This window comes from Pelodiscus sinensis, chromosome 4 (genome assembly GCF_052426305.1).
Source record: "Pelodiscus sinensis isolate ZL-2025 chromosome 4, ASM5242630v1, whole genome shotgun sequence".
NCBI classification, from domain to species: Eukaryota; Metazoa; Chordata; order Testudines; family Trionychidae; genus Pelodiscus; species Pelodiscus sinensis.
In genome coordinates, this window is record NC_143055.1 from 64,435,728 (window position 1) to 64,448,809 (window position 13,082).

Consider the following 13,082-nt stretch of genomic DNA (forward strand, 5'->3'; position numbering starts at 1 on the left):
AATTTTTAGAGCAGATTTTGGCATGATCTGAACCTTTGTATACATGTGAAGAGCTCTGCAACAATACAAAATGTATTTCAGAAACTGCATCCATATGTTCAAAAATGAGCTGCAGATATCCACATCTACATCTACAGATGCACATACCCATGGATATAAAGTGGATATCCACAAATTTGCAAGGTTCTAGATATGTCCGTATCTCCAAAAATGATATCCACATCTACATATGCGGATGCAGAAACCCACAGATATAAAGCATATATATAAAGGTTTGCAGGGCTCTGTACATAAACTCTGCCTTCCACATAAGGCGGCAGTGGAAATAAGAACCAAGATTGAGGTGCACAGACATGTATGTGATATGTAACTAGGTAAGCACTGTCAAGCTAGCATTGCAGAAGTAAGACTGCTGATTCTTCTGTTTGATCAGGAAGGAATGTTGCAATTAGTTTGTTCAGCAAGGAGAGGGAAACACATGCACACACAGTGGAACCCGTTTACTGAATATGGGTCAAAGTTATTGTGCTTGCAATTTGGGATTATTTCAATCAGTCATTGATTTTCTTCGGTTGACTCTGAAACAATTGATTTGGTAAACTTCTAGTCATGTCCCCAACAAAGCTATCAAATTGATAACAAATACACGTGCTCCACTGGTATGGGTCACTTCTCACTGAATCATTGACTAGCTGTTGGCTTTTGTGATCAATTAATTCATTCATTGATTAAAAGAATAAATACATGGACATATTCATTTTTCTCTGAGAAACAAGGTAAAGCTCAGTGATTTTGACTGTTTTGCTACGTGGACATATTTGGGCGTATGATGGATAGAATGGGTATGGTGTATAATAGGTTAAATTCTGAGAATCACTGAAAAAAATCCAGGAAATATTGGCAGAGAGCCAGGACAGCCAATGGGAAGAAAGTGTTAAGATGTAATTTGAAAAACAGGTTGCCTGCTTCTTTCTCTTTTGTGTGAGTTTAAACCAGGAACTGGCGTGGGGGATGAATTGAAACAGACAGGAATATTCATGCCTAGAAATGGACTGGACCTTGAAGCTATGGACGTGTAAGTGATAGGAAAAATATTTAGTTAGGTGCAATCAGTTTATTTTCTTTGTTTTGTAGTTTATTTAAATTCCTCTCTGCTGAGTCTATGTGCGGCCTCTCCCCCCTTTACTGTAACTAAAGCTGAATACTAGGGAAGCAAATCTCTGTACTTCATTTAATCTGTTTATTTTTCTCAATTGCTCTATAACACTTAGCAACCAAGTATGCTTCACCAAACATATCTTTCTGTTTTGTTATAAAATCATCTTTTTTTTTTTTAAGACTATGATCTGATTCTTGAGTCCTGGAAAGTAATAGGAGGTCTGTATAAGCATGCCTTTGTCGGAGAGGTCAGCTATCAGAGATTACAGTTTGTTTCTCTTTTTTTTTCAAACTCTCTTATGGTAGAAGAGCTTGGGAGGTTCCCTTTGGAAGAAGATCTCACGTGAATCTTCCTGGGTTGAAAAAACATGTTTTTGTTTGTTTGTTTCATTTGGGTGGTGGCAGCATACCACCCATAGTCAGAGAAGCTGTGACTTTGGGGAGTTTTTTAGCAGAAGCCTATAGAGGCAAGGCATTTTTAAAGTCTCTTTCAGGCCCCTACCTTCTTCATTCAAAATGCAAGAGTGGGGAACAGCCTTGACAGGGAGTGTGAAGCCATATAAATTTAAATCAAAGGAGATTTTCACATAAACCTCTCTTAATCAACCTACTATGTTTTGCATAACTTGAGCTGTGATTAAGTAGAGGATCCTTGATAGGAACATGAATTTATACTAAGGGGCAGTGATGGGGTTTCACCATATAATGGTCCTTAAAGATCTTATACACTGTTTCATAATGGTCACAATTCAACTTTCATTTAACTTAATGGGAGTTTAAAATATTTACTTGAATGGAAGGAGAAACAAATACATAGTCTTGCATTATAGCAAACTGACTTCTAAAATTGGTGTTATTGTACATGGATTATGGAAGTTTTTAAAATATTCCTTTTTCATTTGCGAAAAATGGCTCGAGAGACATGAAAATTATCTATTCATGGTTCAGAGGTACCCAGTGTTTGCTATTTAAAGCTTTCACATTATATTATTAAATGAGACAGGTCCATTAAACCATTTATTATGATGCAACACACTAGCATTTTATTTTCATAATAGTTCAGAATAGATTGTAGAACTTCAGATTAAACTATTGCATCAAATCACACCATAAAATATTTAATTACACATTATTTTTATTATTAGGGATTCTTCAGTCTTAGTCTTTTCTATGATTAAATGAGAAGTTTACAGGCAAGAGATATTTAGTGCTTTGCTCTTTCTGTAACATCCTTTCTAAATAAGAACATCTGTTTCTCAGTCACTTTCTACTTACAGGGTGAGATGCTGTAGTAAAAATTACCAAATGTCAAGCTCCTTCAAGAATGCTGATACACTTGTGAGTATCAACTAATGTTCTTAATCACCAAATCTCTACGCTGGAGGAATACCAGCCTCCTCCTGGATCTACCTCTGGGAGATTTTTTCATCGCCTTTTGTAGAGATGCATAATCAGATATAGTACAACCATTAACAGCCATCTCTTCAAAGCAACTCAATGTCTACTAACACTATTAAAAATCTAAGATTCACTCCTACTTGTCTAAAAGTTAAGCAATAGTTATAAAATTGAGTGGTTAGCTTCACTGACTACCATAATGATGCTATATTTCACCTCACTGAAAAATGTGCCATTTTGATGAAAGCAAAATAGCAAATTTCACACAACATTCAGCCACACATTTTACTAGCTAGTTTTAGCTATATAATGCCCTGTAAATAGTTAGAGATGTATCTGCTCACATCTGAAGAAACAAATAAGTTTACATTATCTCGTGGGCATTTTATTTGCAAAATGCCAAGAAGAAATTAATCTGTGTGGAAATCATTCATCAATGTGAGATTCACAATATAATGATATTTCCAGAATTTCTGTTGCAGAAAAGAGACATTTTAGGTTTGCTTCTAGAAAACAATTTAGAGCTACTCAGAATGCTAAGGGAGATGAACATTAACCCCTACTATTGTTCTAATCTACATGTCTTCAGCTACACAAATAATATTGCTGAAGTTGATGTACTTACTCTGGCAGTTTCATGCCACGAGGTCGGTGGGGGCTACTCTCCCATCACTGCCAGCTACTCTTCTTGTCCTCATGGAGTACTGGCTTTGATGTGATAAACTGATGACTGGTGGACTGATTGCTGCATCATTGATCCCCGGTGTAGTGTAGACAAGTCCATAGTCAATAGGGTGCTGCTGTGTGCTTTATTGGAGTGTGGATAAGAGGTAGGTAAACAGGGTTCAATTAAGAATGGCAGAAGTGACATTGGTAGGCTGGGGAAAACAACCACATAATGTGGCAGGAATTATATATGGCTCTCTGATCAACAGTGCATTTCTGATGTAGATGGCCGGTTCATGTCTTGTCGAGTGAAGGGAGCTTGTTAGATCTGTAGAGGTCATTAAACTGGAACCTACCATATGGAACAGACTGGGAGCTACAATAAGGCATTTTTAGTGGGGAACCTATGCCTTTGGCATGCAAACTCAATCTTGGGTCAGAAATACCTCAAATCCATTGACATTCAAGGGGCAACATCATTTTCTTATGCTGGAAGGATGTATGGTATGAAGACTGGGAGTTTTAGGCTGATGGAAAATTTCTGAACTTCTTCATTCTACCTATTAATATTCAGCAAGACTTTGTAGTGATAAGGCTGCTGGATTTGCTTTATTTATTTATTTTCCTGATGTTTAGTTGCCAGGGGGAGAGAAGCATTGGCTATACAGCACCTCTGACACAATACCATAATAATTATTGCATTCCAGAGTAACAAATTGTTGTGGCTGTAAGGATAAGGATGAGTCATCTTTGTTATACAAGAGCTATGTTAGCATAGTCAAAACAGACATCAATTATAAAATGGTTATGAATGTGATTTTCTCAGTTCTCTGTAGCATATTATATGCTGCATTATCACAGAGAACCTGCAAACAATTACTTATTTATGTTATCTCACAACAGTCACAGCTTTTCTTTATTAGATGTTTTACAAATCAAAGACCTTTAAGGTGATACATTAATATCCTTGTGTGTTCAAAGGCTATGCAGGACATGCCTGTTATCCTCCACCTCCATATCACTTGTTAGGAATTTTTAATTTATTCATTCTCTCTCTCACCCAGAATTCTTAATGTGCTGTATAGACTTTGGCCCCAGGATCTGTCATGTCCTGTTTGGTTGCACACAGAACACTTTCCATAACTTTGAAAGCCCTGAAATGATGACTTAATGAAAGTATTGACAGAACCTTAACTACAGCATCCTAAACAAGGTGCTGTAATGATGGCACTGTCTCCTAACAGATGAACAAGTCAAGAATTGGACACCACTCACCAGGAAAGCATTTTATTATAGCTGGGGAAGTGCTGTAATTAATGACGAGAAACTGTCTTACTGCCAGAAAAAGTGGACAGAATTCAGGAGAATAACTCAAAAGAGATTTCAGTGCGCTTGGATTGGAAGTTGAGGAAAGGGGGTAAGAAATAGTCAACTAAAATTATGTGAAATAGCTAGACCATGTTTGTGTCTGTGTTGCCATGATATATACTAGGCCTTTTTACATGCTAATCTGAATGTTTCTTTGTTCTTTCTTCTAAATTCACCTACTCATACTTTGCAGTTGCAAGTGAAATTTTTGCCTTTTCCCCTATTATGTTCAATTTTAAAGAAAAGCTATAAAGTGTGATTGTTGTTGTTTCATAACCAGTCCTAGAGAATGAAGTCAATCAACATTGCCACAAGCTGATCCATATCTCTCCCTCCCAAATGCATCTCAATTCTGGCTTGGAGGAATTAGGTGTTTGCCTGACTCAATTTCAATTTTTAACTTTCAATTAAACAAAAACCTGGGAAGCGAATTGTTTTATTTTCATGCTTCATTATAAATGCTACTAACTTAATCTTCTCTCATTTTTAATCCTAGAGATGATAGAGTTTTTCTGCTAGACAAAGCTACTGTTACTAGGCATACCGCACATTTCCACATACTGCATAAAAAGGTCTGCATGTATTCTCTCAGCTGATAGTACTAGCACTTTTCTATTTCATAAACTCTTATATTTCTAGAGCACCTGTCATCCTGATGGATCCCATAGCTATTGACTGCATCACTAGAAAGTAAGTGGTTGTTTTAGGGTTATTTTGTTTTAATCTGAGAATACTAAAATTTATTTTTTGTTTTCTCCTCACAAACAAAAAACAATCATGTTTTATTATAAAATGGGCTTATTTTATAATAGGGAAATCAACCAAAAGAAACAAAGCCTTCTTAAAGCTCCAACCTAAAAGGCTGCACTAATTAAGAACAAAATGTCTGCCAACTATGTTTACAGGAAATTAAAGAAGAAATACATGCTTTGAACACAAAGAAATCATGGTACCCAGTTCAGGGGAAGGCAATAAGTGGCCCATAAGTGGCCTATAATAACTGGATGCAGTTTTCTGGGGTTAGCCCCTGGGTGGCTGCCAGCATTTTATTTACCTGCACGTCCACATACACGGCCCCTTGAAGCTTCCATTGGTCAAGGAATGGCATTCTTGGCTAAAGTGAGTTGCTGAAAGTGGCACAGATAAGAATACCACTTCCTGTGGCTCCGATTGGCTGGCAATGGCAGTCTGTAGCCAACAGGAGTTGCAAGTGGCTGTACCTGTGGAAATTTTGACAAAACCATTTTCATGGGATAGTACTTGTTGTTGAGGCACCTCATGCTGGTAGCTCCAGGAATTAGTTTGACTGTTAGTAGAGCACCTCCTCCTGGCTGCTGTCTCCCCCTTCCATGCTCCTTTCTTGTGTTCTGGACCCACAAAGTTCCCAGAGTGTGGCATCCTTTTCAGGACACTGTCCTCCAGCATTGCACACTACGGTGATCTCTTGCTACTTTCTGGGGGTTGTATCGGCAGTCCTTGATTTCTACTACCTCTGTGGCCAGCTGTGGTCTCCAAGCAGGAGCAGGACACAGTGTGTATGAGCCATGCCTTAGTGGTAATGTGAGGTATAAGGTGAATGGTGGGACCCAGGCCTGCTTACTACTCTAGGTTCCAACCCTGAGACCTCTGGTGACAGCCTTGTCTTGCCCTCCTCTACTCTCCTTCACTGCCTCTTGCTCCCTAGGCCTCTTCCCCTGTGATCTCTGCACCTACCTGGCGCTTGTCACAAGGCCTGTAGCCTGGCAGGTCTTGGGCTAGAGCCTTTGTCTCTACCTCACCTTTGCTTGCCCAGCACTGATCTATAGTGCTTCTCAGGGAACTTATCCTGCACCCTCCCTGATCAGGAAACAACTGGTCATTCTCTGCTGAACATCTCCTTATATACCAGGCTGGGTAGCAGCCGGGGTAGCAGCACGGAGCCTGTCATGTGGGGTGCAGCCTTGAGCTCCCCTTGTACCCTCATTCCCATGCCTATGTCTTCTGGGACCAACCATACATGCCAAACACACTGCCTCATGGGACTGTCCAAATCGGTTTCCCAGAACAGTCACCCTGATTTGCCATCACCCAATGGATGGCTCTGGGTTTAGTTGTCTGGAGGAAAAATTAGGAACCACTGCTGTACAATATTTGACACTAGCCAGCATCAGAGAAAGAATATTGTACTAGCTACCTCACAGTCTGATGCTGTATGGCAATTTGTACGTTCCCTGTTCTTGTGCTATGAAGAAAAATAAATAGAAATCCTCATCTACCTTTTTATGACCACACAGTGTACTTGAACATGTCTTCTCTTCACACTTAACAGCCCCAATCTTCCCAAGCAATTCTTTCTGAGACTCTGATTATTTTCATTGCCAATCTTAGTATCCACATCTATTTCTGCTATATCTTTTTCAAGTAGTGACCAGTGATCAGAATTTAACATGGTAGTCCATGAGAGAGCATAACATTGATTTAGTGGCATTACTTTAAGCAGTTTCTATACAAAACTATATTCCTATCTCTTCTCTCTCTTTTTTGAACTTGTTTTGAATGGCGCTGTGTGCAGAGGACTTCTGTGGGCTGTCAGAAAGATGCCAACATGTTATTTAGTGGGAATTTACCCTTCATTTAGCTTTGCTGAATACCACAAAGATTTCTAGTCACCAATATGTGATTTAATTCAAGCCAGAGTTCAGAATTTCTCAGAATTTAAATACCAAGTTAGTTTCACTTAAAATCAGTCTCAATTTTCTTTCCTTATCTGCTGCTCAATAGTAAGTATTATCCAAGATGCAAATTACCCATTATTAAAACACATTTAAGACCGATTATTTTATCTTAAATAATTAAGGTGACAAAATTCTCTTGTTTGTGTCTCTTAATGTCTCTGTCTTTCTGCTGTTATCTGTGTTTAGCTCAGTAAGCACATTATTTAACTGTGTAAGATGACTTGGATATAATATGTGTGAAAAACATTGAACAAAATAAGGGGCTAATATTAGTCATTATGCTCACACTGTTAGTCTCTGTGATGTTTTGGGGACTTCTTGTTTGAAGCAAGAGATCAGAATTTGGTTTTAATGTGGGTGACTTTTATCCTGTGCAAATATTTGGCAGGATTTGGCCCATATTGTCTTGTACGTACAGGCATGTCTTTGGTAGAAAACCCTGAATAACACTGGCAAATTCACAGAAACAGAATCAACTGAGTGTAACATTCTGCATTCTCAGAATTTGAACAAGTGCCTCAAGGTCTAATGTTTTCTTTCTTTAAAACTATTGACAGTTTGTCACGTGGATGGTCCTCTGAATCATATGCTAATGGTGGCTGCTTTCACAAATGTACAGAACCAATACTGTTTGATATAATTTACATTTAGGAATAAAACAAATCTAGAACATAAGGATAAACTCATGCACGCTGTAATCAACAATAAGTTAGTTAAAACTTATGTTAACAAAAATTGGCCAGATTTGCACAAATGTAATTAGATTTCAATAGTGCCACATTTGCAAGCAATGGAATGACTGAGCAGGAAAAATTGTCACTTGTTTGGAGAAAGCAAGATCTTCTCCTCAGAGGTTGGTGTTTATAACAAGCAAGCAAAATACATTAAACATGATAAGAGAGTGTTCAGAAAAACTTCCAAGTTGATGCTGAACCCCTAAACACAGAGTCCTACCACTCAAAGGCATTCTTCCTCATTTTCTGTTTCCATGCTCTGTTTATTGATCTTGTCCCACCTTTAGGTATTACTGTAAGATGAGTTAGTGGAGAGGCTAAATTTAAAGATGCCTATTTAGGACCAGCATCTGAATCTAAGTGACTGGGGAAAGAGACATTTTTTAAATGGGGACAAAGAGGATATGTTCGAAATTATACTGAAATATAATATTTGACCCTTTGAAGAAACACCCAACTCTTCAAGTGTAAATTTCTTCAGAGAATAGGCAGCTCTAAAGGGAGTCATATAAGACAGAGAAAGCTGAACACAATACAAAGTTATGTTCACAGCATAAGCACAGAGAAGTTAGATAAAAACCATAAAAGTAGAGTTGTTGGTAGGTTTGCAATATAATGCTACTTTTTAATTTTAAAATTCTGAATTATAACACACAAAATCCAAAAATAGATACACAAAACAGGCTGTTCCCTAAAGTAGAGAGGCACAACTCACATACTTTACAGTAGGCTGACTTTCTAAAGACTGACCTCTGCTAGACGCAAATGACAAACTTGCCTACAGAGCCAACTAGTTTGCAAGCAGGACCAGGAAAACCCACAAACGTTTGGAGTAATAACTTATAATTTTAATAACTTCCAATTCTCAACACTCAGAAGGAATAGCATTTGTGTCTGTACATTTAGGGTATGTCAACACCACTATTAGACACCTTGCAGGTAGCCTATGCCCGCTAAGTCGAGCCAAGAGACTTGGGCTAAGGAGCTGTTTAACTGAAGTTAGATATTCAGGATGGGGCTGCAGCTTGAGTTTTGGGGCTTCCCATCTTTCAGGGTCCCAGGGCCTGGACTGCAGCCCAAGCCCAAATGTCTTCACTGTAGTTAAACAGCCCTGTAGCCCAGGCCCCTTAGCCTGAGTCAGTTGGCATGGAGCTAGCCACAGGCGTCTAATTGCAGTATAGACATACCCTAAGTGTACAGATACCATCCCTCCTCAGTAATGACATATCCTAAATGGCAAATCCCATTAAAAATTAAACAAAAACCACATGGCTCAGGAAAAGGAGGAGACTATTTGAGTGCCTGCTATGGAGAGCAGAACACTCCAGTGACATTAAATTCAGGATGCTGTCTCCAGGGAATTAAAGACTCAGTCATTTAAAGAAACTCAATTCCTTTTCTGATTCAGCTGTGGTCCAACAAGCATGTAGATATTCTGTTCTATTCTCTTCCAAAGTGATACACACATATCTAGTCTATGGCCAAATTTGATTTAGGCAACAAGATTGAGGGAGGGCAATCCCCACTGACACAGTGGCATACACATTCATGGTGTAATTGAAAGGAGGAGTATACAAATGTACAAATCAGTAAAAGTTATTCCAAGCGGTGCACAAAAAGTGGAGTGGCAGAGGAAAGAATAAGGAAGGAGTGTTTTTACCACTTCTGTTTATTACAGCAATGTATATGGTGTCACAGGTAATATTGAGATAGTAACTATCATGGAAATGGAACAACTTTTAAATTGCATCCACTATATATCATATTTTACATGGTACTAAACTACATGCATGTCTCACTCAACAGGTGCTTTCTTAATAGGGCTTAATTCTGCTTCTATCAAAAACAATGGAAGGCTTGCCACTTACTTAGATGGGAGTGAACAGAATCTCAGATTATGAAAAAGTGTTGAGTCTAGAATTAATGATGTGTCTCGTAATCAAATTCTGCTAAGAGGTATATTGGATAAAATGTGTGCTTTACCAATCCTTTGTTATTAAACCATAACTGTTTAACAAGACAATGGGCTTGATAAAGATATTTTAAAATCAGTGAGAATTTTGCTATTGATTTTAATGGCATCAGCAACAGGCCCAGAACTAGTAAAATGCACACAAACAAGGCTGATATAAAATGATAGTAAAATGAGAATCCAATAAAATTTCATAAAAATGCATTGTTCTAAGTATATGGTATAGAATGCAATATTTTTGGACCTCAAGCTATACATTTGTGACATAAAACCATTGGATTTCCTAAGGAAACTACATTGTGAATATGTGGAATGCAACAATTCATTTCATTTCATTAGTTAATGCAAAGATAAGAAGTAGACAGCAATTAAATATGCACCTAATTCAAAATACTTAATAAAACAATACTTCCTATCCAATACATCCTTGAATTTTGATATCCACAAAGATATCAATTAATTTTCAATAAGAAAAATATTTCCCTCAAAAATAAACAAAGAAAAATCCATGCTCATCTACTCTGACATTAACTGAAACATTTATGTTTGCACATTTATAATTATCTAAAATGTTCTGCTTTTATTCTGATTATATCAATTTTAAACAAGTCTTTCATGTAAAAAAAATAAAAGGGGAAGATTGCTAAATGGTATATAAAATGATTTCGCTCAGGTTTGATAACATATCAGGCTGAAAGTCAACAATCTCCCTTCCTGAAAATTATTCTAAACAGGGCATGTCAAATATTTTAGACATTATTGGAAATAGTTGTCACAGACAATCTAAAGGAACTCTGAATACATTCTGTGTGGCCTTACTGCCTGAATGTGAGACTCTCCACATTGACACAAAATTGCTACCCTGTCAGCATGTAAAAGGACAGATCATTTCATCTCTTTAGTGATGAAGTTTCAAATCCACAAAGCAGAAGCTATCAGTCCTTTGAGATGATTATGATGCCTCGAACCTGACAGCTTGTGGTGACAGCTTTCACAAATTCTGGCAATCATATTGTTCCTGCATCTAACAGAAGAAGGCAGGTATTCATAAAACAGAAATGGATGAAGATAAGCAGGAGGACAGGGTGATCTTTATGTTCATTGTAATTGTTATAAGTAATATCATGGCAAATTATAGATTTTGATTTTAATTCTCTTCATGATATACACAGATGAGGGCACCAATAACCCATATGGGTGCAAGGTTTGCCAAGAAAGGACTATCAAGATAAACAGATGGCTGTACCATTGCCATATGGTTCCTCAGAAATTGGATCATGTTATGACATTTTGCCATAAGATAGATCTAATGTAATTTCTGTGCCAATGTTTTAAGCAGTGCAAGTAAGGAATGCATAAATATCTCCAATTAGCCATGCAATGTAAATATAAGAGAATAATAAATGTTTTATGGGAAATTTGTAGAGTGACACAGTTAAACTAACTGCTGCAATTTAGATGAATTCATTGAAAAATATATGCCTCACCTCCATGCTTATTCTTACTTTTTCCTTAGGGACAATGTATTAAATAAAATGTTTTGTTAGGGGAAGTTTAAGTTCAGATCTTTTCCTCATGCATAGAAAGAAGAACTCTTCTAAGCACGGTACCTTTGGTATTTGTGGTTCTAAATGGAGAGGCGGGGAGTGGGAAACAAATGAAAGGCTATTCAAGATAAGGATGGATAGGGATTTCACCTCTGGATTCATCTGGAGGTCTACATATATCATCAAGATATTCCAAGGTGTCTGGTTAATTCTTGCTCTGCCCTAGTAGTCTAGGTTCAATATCTGAAACTTTAACAGGGTGGAAGACCATGTAGTCTTGCATAGGGATACAAAGCTACTTAGTTAAAAAAAAAAAAGGCAAATAGAATGTTATGAATTAATAAGAAAGAGATAGAGGATAAGACAGAGAATATCTTACTACCTCTTTATGATGGTATTCTCAGATTTTGAATACTGCATGCAGGTGTGGTCACTTCATTTCAAAAAGATATCTTGGAAATGGAAAAAGTTCAGAATAAGGCAACAAAAATGATTAGGAGATTTAAATGGCTGCCATATGAGGAGAGATTAATAATGCTGGGACTTTACAGCTTGGAAAAGAGACTACTAAGGTGAGATACAATAGAGGCCTATAGATTCATGACTTCTGTGGAAAAGGAAATAAACAAAAGTTATTTATTACTTCCCATAACACAGAAACTAGGGATTACTAATGAAATTAATAGGTAGCAGGTTTATAATAAACAATAAGAAGTATTTGTTCATACAATCCATAGTCAATCTGTGGAACTCCTTGTCAGAGGATGTTGTGAAGTCCAAGATTATAACAGGGTTCAAAAAAGAGCTAGATGAATTCATGGTGGATAGGTCCATCAGTAGCTATTAGCCAGGATGGGTAGGAATAGTATCCCTAACCTCTGTTTTTTCAGAAGTTGGGAATGGGTTATAAGTGATGGATCACCTGATGATAACCTTTTCTGTTAATTCCCTCTGGGCACTTGGAATTGTTCACTGTTGGAAGACAGGATCCTGGGCTAGATAAACCTTTGGTCTGACTCAGTATGGCTATTCTTAGGTTCTTGGGATGGGCAAGTTTTCAGACCAATACACCAGCATAAAAAAATGGCGTGATTGCTGCTAGGTCACACTAGTTAGGGGATTCAATAAACTCCAATGTGAATTTAAAAAGGGACTGGAACTTGTTTCAGGAGCAAAGAGGACTTAGATCTGGGTCACAGGAAAATACTGAAGAAATTAGGAAGAACTAATAAACTTTGGTAGATGTTGACATTATTACTTACCCTAGCTATATATCCAAATACCATAAAATGCATATGGATTTTATATAGTGTTTGTACACCTTGGCTACGTCTACACTGGCCCCTTTTTCGGAAGGGGCATGCTAATTTTGAAAGTGGGAACAGGGAAATCCGCGGGGGATTTAAATATCCCCCGCGGATTTAAATAAACATGTCCGCCGCTTTTTTTTCGGCTTGGGGAAAAGCCGGAAAAAAAGTGTCTAGACTGGCCCAATCCTCCGGAATAAAGCCCTATTCTGGAGGAT

At 37.6% G+C, this 13,082-nt stretch overlaps 1 long non-coding RNA gene across 4 annotated transcripts in view; it reads left to right on the forward strand.

The window, feature by feature from the left end:
- Positions 1 to 842: 842 nt before the first annotated feature.
- LOC112546951 (uncharacterized) overlaps positions 843 to 13,082 on the forward strand; it is a 39,662-nt gene continuing 27,422 nt past the window's right edge. Inside the window, exons 1-4 of one of the 4 annotated variants that reach the window (XR_012903860.2) lie at positions 843 to 1,075; positions 2,436 to 2,496; positions 4,467 to 4,639; positions 5,230 to 5,280. This is a non-coding gene — a long non-coding RNA (uncharacterized LOC112546951). The remainder of the gene's footprint in view (positions 1,076 to 2,435; positions 2,497 to 4,466; positions 4,640 to 5,229; positions 5,281 to 13,082) is intronic. The other 3 variants (XR_012903862.2, XR_012903861.2, XR_016349341.1) reach the window with 3 other exon arrangements.